At 40.4% G+C, this 15,213-nt stretch overlaps 1 protein-coding gene across 5 annotated transcripts in view; it reads right to left on the reverse strand.

The window, feature by feature from the left end:
* si:dkey-246g23.2 (solute carrier family 66 member 2) overlaps positions 1-15,213 on the reverse strand; it is a 58,302-nt gene that overhangs the window by 30,625 nt on the left and 12,464 nt on the right. The window lies entirely within an intron of this gene.

The raw sequence follows: 15,213 nt of genomic DNA on the forward strand, positions 1-15,213 counted from the left end.
GATATAGCAGGAAAAAGATGAGAGGAGGAAAGAGCAGGAATAAGAATGTTTCATTAATGGATACATACAAATTCTGCAAAGACAGCACTGCTAAATCAATACTGTGCACATGCATAAGTGAATGGAACAATGATAAATGAGATACTCCACAGCTTTTACATTTCTATTACTGTGGAATACCCAGGCCTCGACAAAGGCCAAGGTATACATTTGAAAAGTTTATTACCTTTGGTATTAAGCTATCCCTCCACTGACACAGCTCTATTTATCAGGTGTGGCTTTTTCAATACACTGATAACTACCAAGTCTACTGCTGCCTGAAGTTGTTGTTTACTACACAGCTTGAGTGGGAGAGGTGGCCTTCAGCAGGGTGTACCAGAGTTTTAACTGGAACTGAATAAAGATTTAAATAGACGCAGAGATCGAGCAAGCTCAAACAATGTCTTCCATCGCCTTCACAGTGACTGAGTTCACAGCTTGGATGCTGGAGCTGCCAAAGAAAGCTTGTCGCTTGTGAGAAGAAAGACCAGGCCAACTACATCTACATTCTCATCACCATCAGCTGTCTTCTCAGTGGTCCATAATGTGAGATGATCAACGGTGTCTCATTGCTTATGTATGGCCATGGTGCTGCAGAAAACCAGCTGACACCAGCTAAAGGGGATTGATGGCTAAATAAGAGCACATCAGTTAATGTGGGAACTCAAGTGTGGTGCTGCATACCGAAAAGCTGCTCTTACTTTTCACACTGACCATAACTACGTGCAGCAATAGCAACAAAAATAAAACTGCAACATCCCCTGTTCCAGTCCAGCTAAAGGCCTTTGTTACATACAATCACTCTTGCTCTCTCTCTTCCACCATTAGTTGATTATAATAGTTAATTGTATCCACTATCAACAATTTAATAAAGGAAATTGATAAATTAATAAATTGTAAAAGCCCGAGGTGATTCTCCAAATCACTTTTCTTTCATCCAACCAACAATCCAAAACATAGATATTATATATATATTATATATATATCATAGATATTTAAATTAAAATGACAAAATTGAGAAAAGTAACAAATCTTTATATTGAAACAGTGATGAATTACTTAAATAATCAATCAAAATGGTTGCTAATTAAACCTTTGTCCCTCTACTAATCAATTAAACAAGTAACCATTCCACGATCGGTACAGTTGGGACTTGGATTCTGTTTAGGATTAAGAGCAGGTATCTGTGTGACATTTCCAATTAATTTGTCACTGAAAGAAAAGGAATCAACAAGTTCACATATAAGAAAAATAACTGGTGCCTAACTGTTGTCCTACTGTGCACCAAATTAGGGATTAGGAGTCACAGGAGAAGGTCTCATTCTGAAATCTCGTGCGTTGTTGCAGCATGTCGACGGTGAAAACAACAGTCAGAAGTGAGAAGAGACGAGTTTGGAGTTTGTTTAGATGACCCTGCCAGGAAAAAAATATTTCCAAAGTCACTGGCTAAACATTTAGCTGATTTCAATAGATCAGGCAACAGCTGCAACAATTCACCACCTCCTCCTCCTCGTCAACCAACACTTGTGCTTCTGGTTAAATAAAAAAGATTTTGGACTTTAACAAAGAGGCCTACCTCTGTAGGGATCCTTTTTGTAAAAAAGACACTCAAAAGTAACAATCTCAGCTTGTGAGTGGCAAAAAAGCACTGAACTAAAAATATCAGAATTCCACTTTAACTACTGTCAATGTCTAATGTACATACAGGTATAATAAAACTTAAAAATTAATTTAATAAATTTTCAGTTTTCAGTTTCAATAATTCAAACTGCAATGGCCATCCAATGAGTGATGGGGGACATTACCCAGAGTGTGTTCCTGCCCACTCTTACATCCAACACCTCTCTCACTGAAGAGGAACAGGGTCTTATCCATTCATATCATCTGACACACTGCACATATACGGTCACACACACACACACGCACACACACCATGCACCGTGGGACGTCTCTCATTCCACTCCAGTGAGCTGCATCTGCTGTTGCATCATGGGACAGACAGATTGAGACATCTCGCAGTGAGTGCAGTGTGGCGTGTTTGTGGCGAACGTGATTAATGGCTTTATCACCCGGAGACAAAAAAACACATCGGCCACGGCTGACAACAGACACCTGAGGTGGGAGAAGAGAGTGATGAGAGACACACACACACACTTCTCAGTTCTCTCCCTCACATACGTCTTGACAAATATCAACTCTCGGGATATGACTTATGTCTGCTCTCGCAAACTAAGAAGAGCTGGAGACAGAAAGCCTGGCACACTTATTGACAAGTTCCCCTTCACTCCTGGCGCTCCTTTACCTCAACACTCATCAAAACTGCAGTCAGTGCAGCCAATGGCAGCTGGCAGAGGCAGACTTAGAGGCTGCCCTTTATCAGCAACATAAAAGTCCTTTCAGTTCTGTTTGAATGAGGTCAAGGTGGTGAAGTATAAACATGCTGACAGCAGCAACAATGAGTCCAGAGGTATTTCAAAACTACTGTCAACTTTTCAGTGTATAAAGCCTCCTGCTGAGCCTCTCAAATTTTCATCTCTTCGTTTTTAATTCAGCTTCCCCTCCACCTTTCTCGCTTATCGGCACCACACACACACGCACGCATGCACAACCCCCCCCCCCACACTCTTCTCTTGTCCTCTTACCAGGCAATCCAATCTATTTTCATGGGTAAAGCAACACACACTTCCCGTCCTCTTATCCCCTCTCCCTCCCTCTCTCCCATTTCATCTCTCACTTATACAGCCTCGTATGTTTACCTGCATAATCAAACTGCCCGGAAGAGTATAATGAAGAAAGAGAGCTATGCATCATTCATGGAGTCATCTCTTTTATTTGTCTTCCTCTCATATCGTGTATCACAGTCGGCTTCCTTTCCCTGACCACTCACTTCTTTCCGCCCACTGATTCAAACGTTTTCTTTTTACACCCACATCACTCACTAAAAAAAGTGTCTTCACTTCACTTCACACACACACACGCACCAACCTGCACATCCTTTGTGACTGCTATCCTGTCACCTCAGGACAGGACAGGTGGCCTGGCCTCTTCCAAACAGCATCCTGTCTGGTGTGTGTCGAGGCCAGGGCTGCACTTCAAAGACCCCAGAGGCTTCGAAGTGCCAGGAGGAGGTGAGACACTCTTTCTTCACATGGCATCTTTGTTTACACCGAGCCCATTCAAGATCAAACAATTCAATTTCTGAAACGGGTGGCGAAGCAGTGCCGAGAAAGTCAATACCTGTGTATGAAGTTTTTCTGGGAAAATGTGAAATTGCTTGGGCAGGATAAGTCAATCCCTTTATGTGAGTGTGTGTGTGTTCAGATGAGAGCCCGGAGTTGTGACATCCTTAGTGGGTCTATCTCAAGACTTTGTTACTTAACTGACACACACTGCACAGAGGGGAGAGAGGTTGATTAGAGACTGGAAGGAGGATGGAGGGTGAGAAAGTCAGAAAAAGAGAAAGAGTAGCCTTGGGGCAGTCAAGCAGATATGTGGAGGTTAATCCCACTATGTTTCCCATCAGGCAGAGCAGAGAAAGCACAGTGCGGAGATGAGAGACTCTTAGACAGAGACGAGGATGGACACTGACAGCTAGTGAGTTCTGAGATATGCTGACTCAGCACTGTCAGTCTGCGAGCACAACAAGCTCTGTGGAGTCTGCTCTGTGTATTACAAGACATGTGAAAGTTGCTGTTTGACATCTCTTGCAGGCTGTGTGCCGGGTACGCGGCTCAGTGGTCTAATCTGAGGATAGGTGTGGCTTCTTGGATCTAATGGACTTTTAAGATTATGATAGGTTAAATAAAAATTCTCGTTTGGTTTGTCCATAGATCAGGATGACAATACAGAGACAAAGTCTATTATGCATGAGCTGAATCTGTGCACCAAAACTATCCTCTATCAACTTTTTGACAAGCTTTAACAGGGACTCCACAGGCTCTCTGCAGTCATGTGGATGTATAGGAAGTCACTGAAGCCTTCTGAATTCTCTTTCCAACAAACTGAAAACCAAGACCAGCAGGACAAGACTGAGTAAAGACAGAAAGCAAAGGGTCCACTGCTCTCAGTGTCTCCCTGTTTCTCTGTCAGCTCTCTGAATAATACAGAAGCTCCTAAAATAATGTCCACTCATTAAGTCACTGTGGGAATGTAACACACAGAAGCACACACAAGAACAAATTGCCTCCCTTGTGGATGTCCTCTCTTCAACTAGAACATATTTAACTTGGGAGTGGATGTACTTCATTGCACGACTGGCTTCTCTGGTGAAACATTTAGTTAATTTACCACAAGTACAAGTAATGCTGACTGAGCTGCTTTTCCCTGCAATTTCCGAGAAACTTCACATAAATTTCTGATCGCAAAATCAACCACTCTTCCACTTCATCCATTCCATTTCATTCTCCCTTCCTCGTGTTAAACTGTTTACATGTGCTTCCCAGCTGAGAGGAATTTCTAGAGGGTTAGTTGCACAGTGTCAGACTGGACCAGCATTGGCACTGTGCGGGGAGAACAGACAGCTCCTGACCAGCCATGCGTTAGAGGAGTTGTTTGTAGTAGCAAGGGCTGCTGTTTAAACCCACATTCACATCTGCCAGACTTAAAACTTTCATGTCAAAATATTCTTGAGAGCAGCTCAGTCGACAGCCACTGGACATCTTCAGTCACGCAAAGACGGAACATCTGACGGGCTCTTAATCATTCTCTTCAGCCGCCATGAAAAACAAAGCTCAGAGTAAACATGTTCTCAATTAGAGTAGTCAAAGCACTGAAAAACACACAAAGGTCTTAACAAAGTAATTAATGGCTCATACTAGGAAAAAAACCAAATAATTGAAAATGTGTGAGACAGTGATAAGCCATGAAAAAGTAAAAAAACAATACAGTTAAGGTCATTTTCATTAGGGATTAAGATAACACCTGGCTTTATACTTCAGTTTCTTTTTGCAAATGTTGTTAAGAAATGAAAATTTCTCATCTTGACAATGCACACACACTCTTATGCAAAACGGCCTGTGCACACAAACAAAACAGATTCAAACCCACACCCAGGGGAATCACATTGTCCAGTGCAATTAGTGTAACTCTATGATTTCCAATAGCTTCTGTGCGTATGTTCGCCACAGGGAAAAGAGGCATATTGTAATATGCCGAACACCACATTCTGTATTAGAGTTTTAATTTGTTTCTGTTGCACAATCTCTTCTGCTTACATGTTTAATCCAGTTTTGTATTTGTTGCTTCACTGCCACGTTGGTCCAAAGTACATCTTCTATTTTTATCTATCTGTGCAGTAAATTAGCAAAATAAATGAAGTTGTAAGAGAGCCACAGTGCTTCTCCAGTCTCTGACAGCACTGCAGTGGTCTCTCTAAGCCCTGGTTGGTCACATCCACCAAGATTAGAAAAAAAAAAAAAAAAAAAAAAAAAAAGCCTGTCTGCGTCTAATGCATATCTATTCACAGGGACGACTGGCACATTCATTTGCATAATATTTGTGTATTACAAAAGTCCCTCATGCAGAAACATCCAAGAAATGCATTCACAAGTTGACAAGTTGCTTGAATTGCTAATGGTGAAGCACTGTATGCCTTTTAATTTTCCTACTGCCAGCCATGACAAGTATGAAAAGCTGCAAGGTAGAAAGGGTAGATTAACGTAATATTAAGACACTTAGCTTATTACTGCATTACTGGATATTCATCAGATACAGGAGCAGCTCCCCACAAAAAGAGAGAAACATACCTTCTCCAGCACTACATTTTCACTAACAAAAATCCTTAGAACAGCAATAACATTATCAGTTTTAGCAGTTATACTACAAAATCCCTTTTGCCATGACAGTCTTCCTCCTAAGCCAGTCCTACTCTCAACCTTGCTTCTAATAGAGTGGAGTGGCAGAGTGGCAGTACTGCAGTGAAAAATTTCCCTGAGGACCAAAAGGAATTTACCCCATAGACCAACTTATTTTATCCATAGAGGTTTTATATTTGCAAACGTATTCTAGAGTCGAGAAAAGATTAAAAGATTTAAAACATTTTTATGCCATCAAAATGACTAAGGTCAGTGGGAACTCATGGGTAATATATTAAGTAAGTATATCAAGTTATAGTAAATCTGAATCAGCCAAATGCTCCTGTAAGTAAATACAATACACAGGCACAACAAATCTTGGAAATCTGTGCTTTCATTTTGGTCATCATGGCTATAGATGCTATATAGCTTACCAGCACTCTTGTTATACAGGTGTATGAGCCTGGAGGGGTTAGTTAACAGCATCAGCTTGCTGATTAATTGTGCGTCATTCTCAGCAGTGCTGTAGTTACAATAACGCTCCCCAGGAGAAATATCGAATTAAAGATGAAGAAAACCATTAACTTGTGAATAGTTGTATGTTTTTCCTACTGGGCTAGTCTGAGAGTCTGCAGATGCTAAGTCTGCTAAAGCCCAAATTACAGTGTCAGCATTGGCATGGGGTTTGCATGAAGTACGATTTAGTATAGTGAGTAGATTCAAGGATAGACTCTAAAATGAACCCCAATAAATAAAAAAAAAGATCTGAGATAAGGATTTTTTTTTAAACTAAAAATTAATAATTTAATTGTTGACTGCCTCAGTTCTATTACTGAACATATGATTGAGAAAGATGAAGTAATACATAACTAAACAAACTCCATGACTTGAGGGAGGGAGGAGTGCTTTCTTGTAATTCTGCCGCAGCAGCACTTCTGAAAGACAACAGCTTTGTCCTTGCGAGTGAACCATGACTGTGTTTCCACGACTGATTGCTTCTTCACTGAGTGTATGTGTGTGCTTTTTCTAGCCTCTTGACCATGACGAGGCTTAACTAATGAGCTCTATTGGCTTTAACAACCCACAACAACAATTTTGTGTCCACCTGACCTCTGTTATATACTAACGGATTTAACACTCACACTCCTTTCATAATAGAGTGAATATGTGATCCTTAACCGCTCTGTATCTACATCAGAGGATACACTCCTTCACTGACGGAAAGAACAACCTTCACATCATACACATGGCACGAGTCACCTCAGTGTGGTTCTCCTGTTAATGTGTAGACAGAATGAGTCAGAAATGTTCTACTCAAACATTTTTTTTTGCATAAACGTGTCATTGAAGATATTCAGCTTCATGACAGGAAGATTGATGGCCCACTCCTGTGCCTGACAGAATACCATACATTTATCAGTACGACGTCTCTGCACCGAACAACATTTGTTTCAGCTTCAGGTGCGCTGACAATTCTGGCATACTGTCAAACCCACTCACCCACCACCACCATCCAGTCTACCTTTTAAAATTTATCCTCGCTCTAGCGCCTCCTGTCCAGTTTTGTCCCTAAAAGTCAGCGACTGGCTCCTGCAGCTCCGAGATAAATAAGAGTCAGTCGCACTCCAATCCAGGCAGGTACACTGTCCTGCTTTCAGGGTGTCTGTAGGTATAGTTAATAAATTTGAGTAGAATTCTGATAATTCAGTTCATTTTAATTGAAGTGGACTAAAGGAATTAATAAGCTTTTTGTTTGTGAGAAGTTTTGTTGGATTTATAACATAACAGCAGAATACAGGGGACTGCACTGGACAATGGTGAACTGATATAATTTTTCATATGTACTTTTGACATATCACAGTGTAGAGTACATATATAAATAGCTATGGATAAAATACCTCATTAATCCCAGTGGGAAATTGCAGCACAACAGTATCGACATAAATCACATAACAAAGCATCACAAGGACTCACAAAGCAGTATAAAAATAAAACTTTTAATAGTTACCTTCTCAATGAGAAAACGGACTGATGTCTTGTCATGGACTGATATGGCAAGGTGCTTCACAGAAAGTGAATAAGGTTTACTGATACCGGAAAAAACATACCTAACATGAATGACATGTTACTGATTTCAACTATATTGTCACTCTCCCTTTCACATTCTACTAAAAGTCTTTATGGGTTCAGTTAGAGAAAAACAGAAAAGAGGATCATTAGACTAAAGGCAAACAGACCACAAACAGAAACATGATGCTCCACTAGCTGATGAGCAGCTGCAGTTTGAAAAAGCATCTGTAAATGTAAATTTATCACTGCACTTAATATTTCACACTCGCCATCTTGACTTAAAAAAAAAACCACATTTCTCACCTGTAATTTTTAAAATGCACGACACGATCAGAGCTGATCGAGAGTCTACTTGGATCCACTCAAGGATTAGACATATTGACGAACAGACCTGGCTCAGGTCCTGGTCCTGGCTCTGTTCTCACTTAGAAGAAAGACCACTGAAAAAGACCTCGGCTCTCTATACCTCCAGCTCTATCTTTTCATTCCCTCTCTCATTCTTGTCAATCACATCACGTCCTCTCTTTCTCCTGCTTGTACTCTTCTTCTCTTGCATCTATCCGGTAAGTTTCATGTCACACATGACCAGATGAGTCTGCGGGTGGTTTGGCCTTAAGAAGCTTCAGTGTTCTCTTTGCTTGTAAAAAATTTGCTGTCAACAGCATAATGAACATCTGAAAGACAGCCATTCAAAGAAAGTGCTATTTTTCTGCTTCATGTGTTTTTCAGAAGGTAATCTGGGGCTATGATTGAGCAAGTGATGAGCAGATATGTTTTCTTGTTATGGCTATTGGCTGCTATGGCTACTACTATATGGCTATTACTAATCCCAAAAATTCACTTTATTTGCATTTACTACAGTTTCCCCAAATCCTTTACTTTTAACAGTTTTTCTGCAGAAACTTTAAAAACATACACTGACAGACTGATCTGTCTCTCATTTTCACCAGCAGAAGAATAATAGCTGAAGGAACATCAGGAGATTCAGATGAGGCAACACATCCCTGGTCTCAGTTTTACTTTTTCCTTCGCAAAACTGGCTCTTTGAAACCCATGTTGTCAGCTCATACTGTGACACATTCACAGGTTGTGAATGCTTGTTTGACAGCAGAACATCAGAGCAGCGCACTGACACTGAGCTGACAGTGAACAGGAAAGTCCATCTTTTTAAGCTGTGAATATGCCAATAGTCGTAACTACATACAATGTACAGTGCAGCCCCTCAGTATGTGAACAGTAACACATTTCTTTATTGTTGTCGCTCCCTGCCAGCACGTTTAAGAAGAAAAGAAACACTGGCTAAGAAAACAAAAATGCTGGCTTTCAGTCTTACGAGTGTTAAATGTCCATTTCCATGGGCTAATCTTTATATACAGTTCTGCAATTTTAGGAGAATTCTGCAGGACAACGGGAGTGTCAGCTGTATAATAAGGAGCTTTTCATGTCCTACTTGCAAAGGTATTTGTACAACCAATAGCCTGGCAGGCTGATTGGCAGGCGTCATCCAACATGGGGAAACCCTGCCCGCTTTTAACATCTCGGTATGATCGCTGTCATCACACATGATTGGTCACAAGCAATTAAACATCAACCCAACATTCAGTCAGTGTATGGGTGCACACGGCCAAGCAGTGTGACACAAAAATAGACAGCACAGAAGGAAGAGAGAACAAGACAAAGAGAAAAGGTAGAGATGAGAGGGAGGGCATCAACAGGGGACAAATAAATAAATGCTCTATAACCTTCACAAGCAAGGGACGTAGTTGGTAGTAAATGAAGAAAAAAACTTGCTGGGTGCCGTCATCACATCATATCACAGCTGTCTTTCCAAATTTGATCCTAAGTTTTAAAAAATGTAATCATGCTAGGAGAGCTGGATGTTCTTATACATGGAAATAATCTAATTTAAAGTAGTTAAAGTATTTAAAATAGTATTTAACTATTTGGGAAAAAGATATAAATGGCATAAACAGCAAACAGAGAAAATATATTAACAAAAGGCTAACAGCATACATGGTCTGTTGTGAACACACTGAATGTGGAGATTGGTCTTGACTGATGTTGGACATTTGACCTGAATTATTGTCGCTGTGTACGCTCCTGTGCATAACATACAGTACATCAAAACATTCAGTCACCCGTGCTTTTCCTTCTAATGCATATGAAGTGCTTATATGTGGCAGAATTTCACACTGAATAGGTCACGGTGCACAGCACTGAAAGAAAGAGTGATGCAAGTCGCTTACACGCTCTTTATAAACAACCTGTCCTTCTATCCAAGTCAGAATCAGCCAACTTTCTGAAGTGCACAAACCTGCCGCAAATCACTTGTTTTAGCTTGATAAATGCCACCTGTTCAGGAGGTTGTGTGCTCTCTTGACATTTGATCATCATTTGCATAATCAGCAGCCCCAAATGCTATTTATGGATCCCCGCTGGGCTCTGTTTGTGGGCAGGTTTCATTCACAAAAAGAAGAATTTCACATTGCTGACCTTGAAGTCCTGCTTAAAAGCAGCAGACTGCTGTATTAGGGGAACCAAAACCATCAGTAGTATTAATACAGCTGCCAACAAGCTGCAATTATATTGCGAACAGAACATTCATTTTAGTTGATGCTGGCTACATAAACTATAGAGGGAGACAAACTATCATGACTCATACTGTATGACAGGTCTGGACCACTCATTAATTTTGTCCCTAACAAAGAGGAAAATCTGTATACAGAACAGCAGGTGATTGTGACCAATTTTCTTTGAATTCGTACAGGCCATGAATCTCTTTGAATGAGTCGTTTGTTATAAGGTAACACTTTCTTTTAGTACACTTACTGGCTACTTCGATCTTAACAGACATAAAAGGGCTCTGAAAGGTGATACGGTGCTGTCTGTCTTATGGACGATAACTGGACAGAGTGGTGAAGCCAAAGGGCTGAGATGCAGTGACCTTGGTGCTGAGGGTAGTTGGGTGGAGCGGACAGAAACGAGGAGGTGAAGCATCACTAGAGGCCTCACGCTGGGAGAGCATGGCACAGACAGAAGAGGAGACGATCAAATAAACTACACTTGGGCTCATTCTGCCTCCTTCATACATTCTCTCACAAACACACAACTGAGTCAAAGTTAAAACCGCCTGCTTGTGAAGGTGATCTGGTACGATAATAATCAGCTGTTGACCAGATGGAACAGTCCAGACGTCCAGATAAGGACACAACAGCACAGGGGACCAAAAAGGGTCCAAACCATTTACTAAGGACGCACAAGGTCAGACACATTATCAATGGGAGGCTTTCGTCCTATACAGATAAGCAGGTGTAAATAAAAGATAATGTGACTCGAAAACAAAGTCAGGGGGTGAGGGGATGATATTATTAGCTGCAGAATTACATAGTGTATGTCAAGAGCTTTTTGCAGCTCAAACAATGTGACCTTCATCACAGAGATGATGGCCTGCAAGATTGCATGTCTGTGGCTCTAAAAGAGGAATTCACATTTAACATACAAATATGACTACACTCTGTACATCGACAGTTCAGCTGAATGTTTAACACACACTGACAACTGAATGCAGCCCGAGTGCCTGAAATGTGTTGATATACACAGCATTGTTGCAGTTTATTAGAAGCATCAAAAGGCAATAACTGTCCAGAGCATGTGGAAATAACATTATGTACTTAATGGATTTCATTTCCTAATGTTATAGATTTAAAGGAACACACATTCATGTGAATTATGGGTAGTGTTCATTAAATATACTGCTGCATGCAATCACACCACTCAACACTTTGGTGATGAATCCCACAAACACCTACCATGCACACTCTACGCTCTGGATGAGTCAAATATATGAGACAATATGGGATTTAACTGCAGAAGAAAGCATAGGAACTTTGCGGCAAAGCTTTTGTTTGAACAAGTTTAAATTAGTATAAGTTAAGCATGAATTATCATGAGGAACTTGATTCCGTGAGGTTAATGTAGTAAATCGTAAAACAGGCATCCATATTGACTGACTAGCCAGGAATTGGCTCTGACTGTCGTTTATGACAGAAAAAACTGACAGTGATGTTATTTACAAATGTATGTTATGAAACAGATATTTATCCTACATTAACTGATCTAAACCCTTACACTTTAAAGCTGCCATTTGAGATGTCGGGGAGTAACTGGTAGCTGACGGCATGATCTCGATTTTCAGGTAACTGATTTTGTGTAATTTACACAAATGCACATGCACACAGTAATGACTGCAGCAACAACACAGAACATGATGGAATAACCAAGAACTGCAAGAATTATAGTCTGCAAGAAACAAAGGAAATCTGTTATCTATTCTCCCTCAGAATTTCAGACACCGTAGAGGGTGATATGTCGAATGATAGTGGATTTTCAATGGACAATATTTATAATTTTAATACATGCATATGTTTGTTTTCTGTTCCTTACATTATATTAGGAAATACATAAGAGGATGCACCTTGCCCCTACTGTGAGTAATGGTGCAGACTGGCAGATGTGATATAAACAGTGAGGTGATGTATTACTTTTGTTATCAGTGTTTAAGTGGACCAAGTAATAACCAACGGCCTAACTGAGCCCATTATTTATGAATAAAGCTGTCTTATGTACAGCTAACTTTATGTTAAATATGCAGCTTAACTACACATGGGCATTATGTTGACTTTATGTATTGTGCCTCCACGCAAAACAGTGATGTACATCACTGTGTGACTGGTCAAGGCTGCACAGCCATCAGCCACCATCGGAGCCAAGTTCCACGAATAACGATAATGCTTTGATCGCCAGTACACACACACATAAAAGTGGTACCCACAGCTACAAATACTTCTTCTTCTTTCAAAGGGTATAATCACCTTGTTACCCAGTCTGGGGCAGTAATTAGCACAACAGGACCTCATTAACGGTCATTATTTTGATAGAATATCCATTGACCTTCCTCACGACACAACTGGCTGCCTACCTTTGTTCTGTGTGTGTAGTTACAACACAAAGATAATATCCACTACAGTTTATTAGGCCAGGTTACAGCTGCAGCTTTTTATGCAACTACAATAATGGGTTGGTAGCAATGCCAGGCAGGGACTAATAAGGGTACATATTTTACCATCTATGCCAAACAGGAGTGAACAAACAATTTAATTAATTAATTTTCAAATAAAAAAATCTACATTCTTAACACCGCTACACAGTGAGAATGGAATAAAAAGCAGCCGTGGCAGACATAATGACTGCTAAAGGAAAACACAAATCCGCTGCTCTGATGGGCTTTTGTATAATATATTTAACTGTTAATTAGAATCTGTAAAATGAGACTAAATTCTTAACAAGTGTGTTTTTAATTAGCGTATGAGCAGCAGTAAGTAGAAGCAACTGCCTGTCAATCTGTCGGTGACACCAACATACTGTCAGGTGGCTCCCATACTTAAGTTACTGTTTGGGAAAAGATTTTTTTTTTTATGTCAGTCCCACACTGTACTTAACTTTAAATAAACCTCATTACAACAAAGATTAAAGTGTAATTTCCTTCTTTGCATGTGTGTGTTATTAAGTATTACGTAACTCCCTTGCAAATGACTAAAAAGTGTCAGTCACAAAATGCAACAGCTGGTCAAATTGGTTAATAGTATTACTTTGACCACGAGTGGATCCTTCAGGGGCTCACCATTTGTCCCAGACATTTTCACTGGCTTTCAGTGCTTGATTTTATAACATGACACAGCTGGAAGAGGATCTGAGTATCAGTAAGCATGTTCTTGCTGTGAAGTTCCATCAGTGTGTACTTGTTGGTTTCAGACAGAAGACAAGAGAAAATAACAATAATAATAATAACAATAATAACAAGATGTACAGGCTGAGCAGGGAATGCGATGACTAGCTGTAGAAATGCTTCTGCTGCTTCCGGGGGAGAGACAGAGAAACGTTTCCTGTAAGAAGACTCATTCAAATCAGATTATCAAAATGAACATCCTGGCAGAAGACCTTGCAAAACCCTTGTAAGACCTTGCTGAGAGTGGCCAGTACATTTGAAAGATATTAGTACTGAGGAGTGTTTCAGCTTCGGCTTCAGGAGCGTTACTGAGAGTTTCCATCTTGCAGTGCTTCCATGTGGCATTAACTTTTCATTCAGTGTGCCCACTGTTCCGGGGTCGAGATGTTAATCACATTGGGGAAATGGGAAATGTTTTCCAACCATGCTTTTCTCAGTCAGTGAACAGAGACAAGACATGAACAGAGTCATCTGTGGAGCGGTGGCCAAGCTACACTCCCAGACTTCAAATATTTCTGTGCACCTAATTCATTTATTGCTCTATCCTAATATCTACAGAGAATCTATCACCTGAGAGTGACTAATCATATTAATTAAAACATCAGAATAGAAAAGAATTAGGCTGGCTTAACATGAACAAAAAGGTTGCAAAAATGATATTTACGTTTACAAGCACTTCAACTATAGCTGTTGCACACTTTCTGATTTCTGAGACAATACTGAATTTATTTATAATTCTTCAACAGCTTTTGTCTCCATTGTTTTTTGGATAATTATCTGAGGTACTTGCTGAATGCCCTGCTTTTGTAAAAGTATCTGATCTGCATGATACAGTAAAAGTTACAAAATTACTCATCCAAAGAAGCCAGCAAGAGAGACAGACTCTAATCATCTTGTGGTCTTGTTTTCTGACATAGTTTCTCTGTGGCGTGGGTATTTTTCTTGTATAATTTGGACATTTGCCATGGTCTGACTTTACAGGTGTGTGTGTCTGTGTGTGTGGATGCATGTGTGTTTATGTGTGTGCGTGTTTGGGTTTGAGGGCAGTCCTACAGGCTGATGTTGTCAGGAACCACAGTGTGACACGTTGGAGATGAGACAGAACAGTCTGCTCAAGTCTAGTGTCTCATGGATGGCACAGTGCCCAGGGCACAGCATCACCACTCCAATTAGGACAGCGGGAAAGCAGGCGTCCTGCAGAATCTGCTGCTATACACATAACTGTATGTTCCTGTTCCTCTACAAAATGAATTTAACCCAGTGTCTCTCACGACTAAATAACACCCTATATAATGTAGAAATACCCAATTTGCTGGAAAAAGGAAAATATACAAATTATATTTTGTCCTGTCAGATGTGGGCGTCCAATCTGTGTTGATGGTAAACGTACTCAATGGGAAAAGTATATATGCACAGCAATGTTATGAACAAGGATCCATTTTACAGTGTTTTGGCTGGCTACAACACCCTGCCATATTAATTCCAGTCAGGGCGCACTGCCAGAGAAACGCAGCGGAGAGGCTGAGG

The sequence above is a fragment of the Scatophagus argus genome, chromosome 7 (assembly GCF_020382885.2).
Source record: "Scatophagus argus isolate fScaArg1 chromosome 7, fScaArg1.pri, whole genome shotgun sequence".
Taxonomy (NCBI): Eukaryota; Metazoa; Chordata; class Actinopteri; family Scatophagidae; genus Scatophagus; species Scatophagus argus.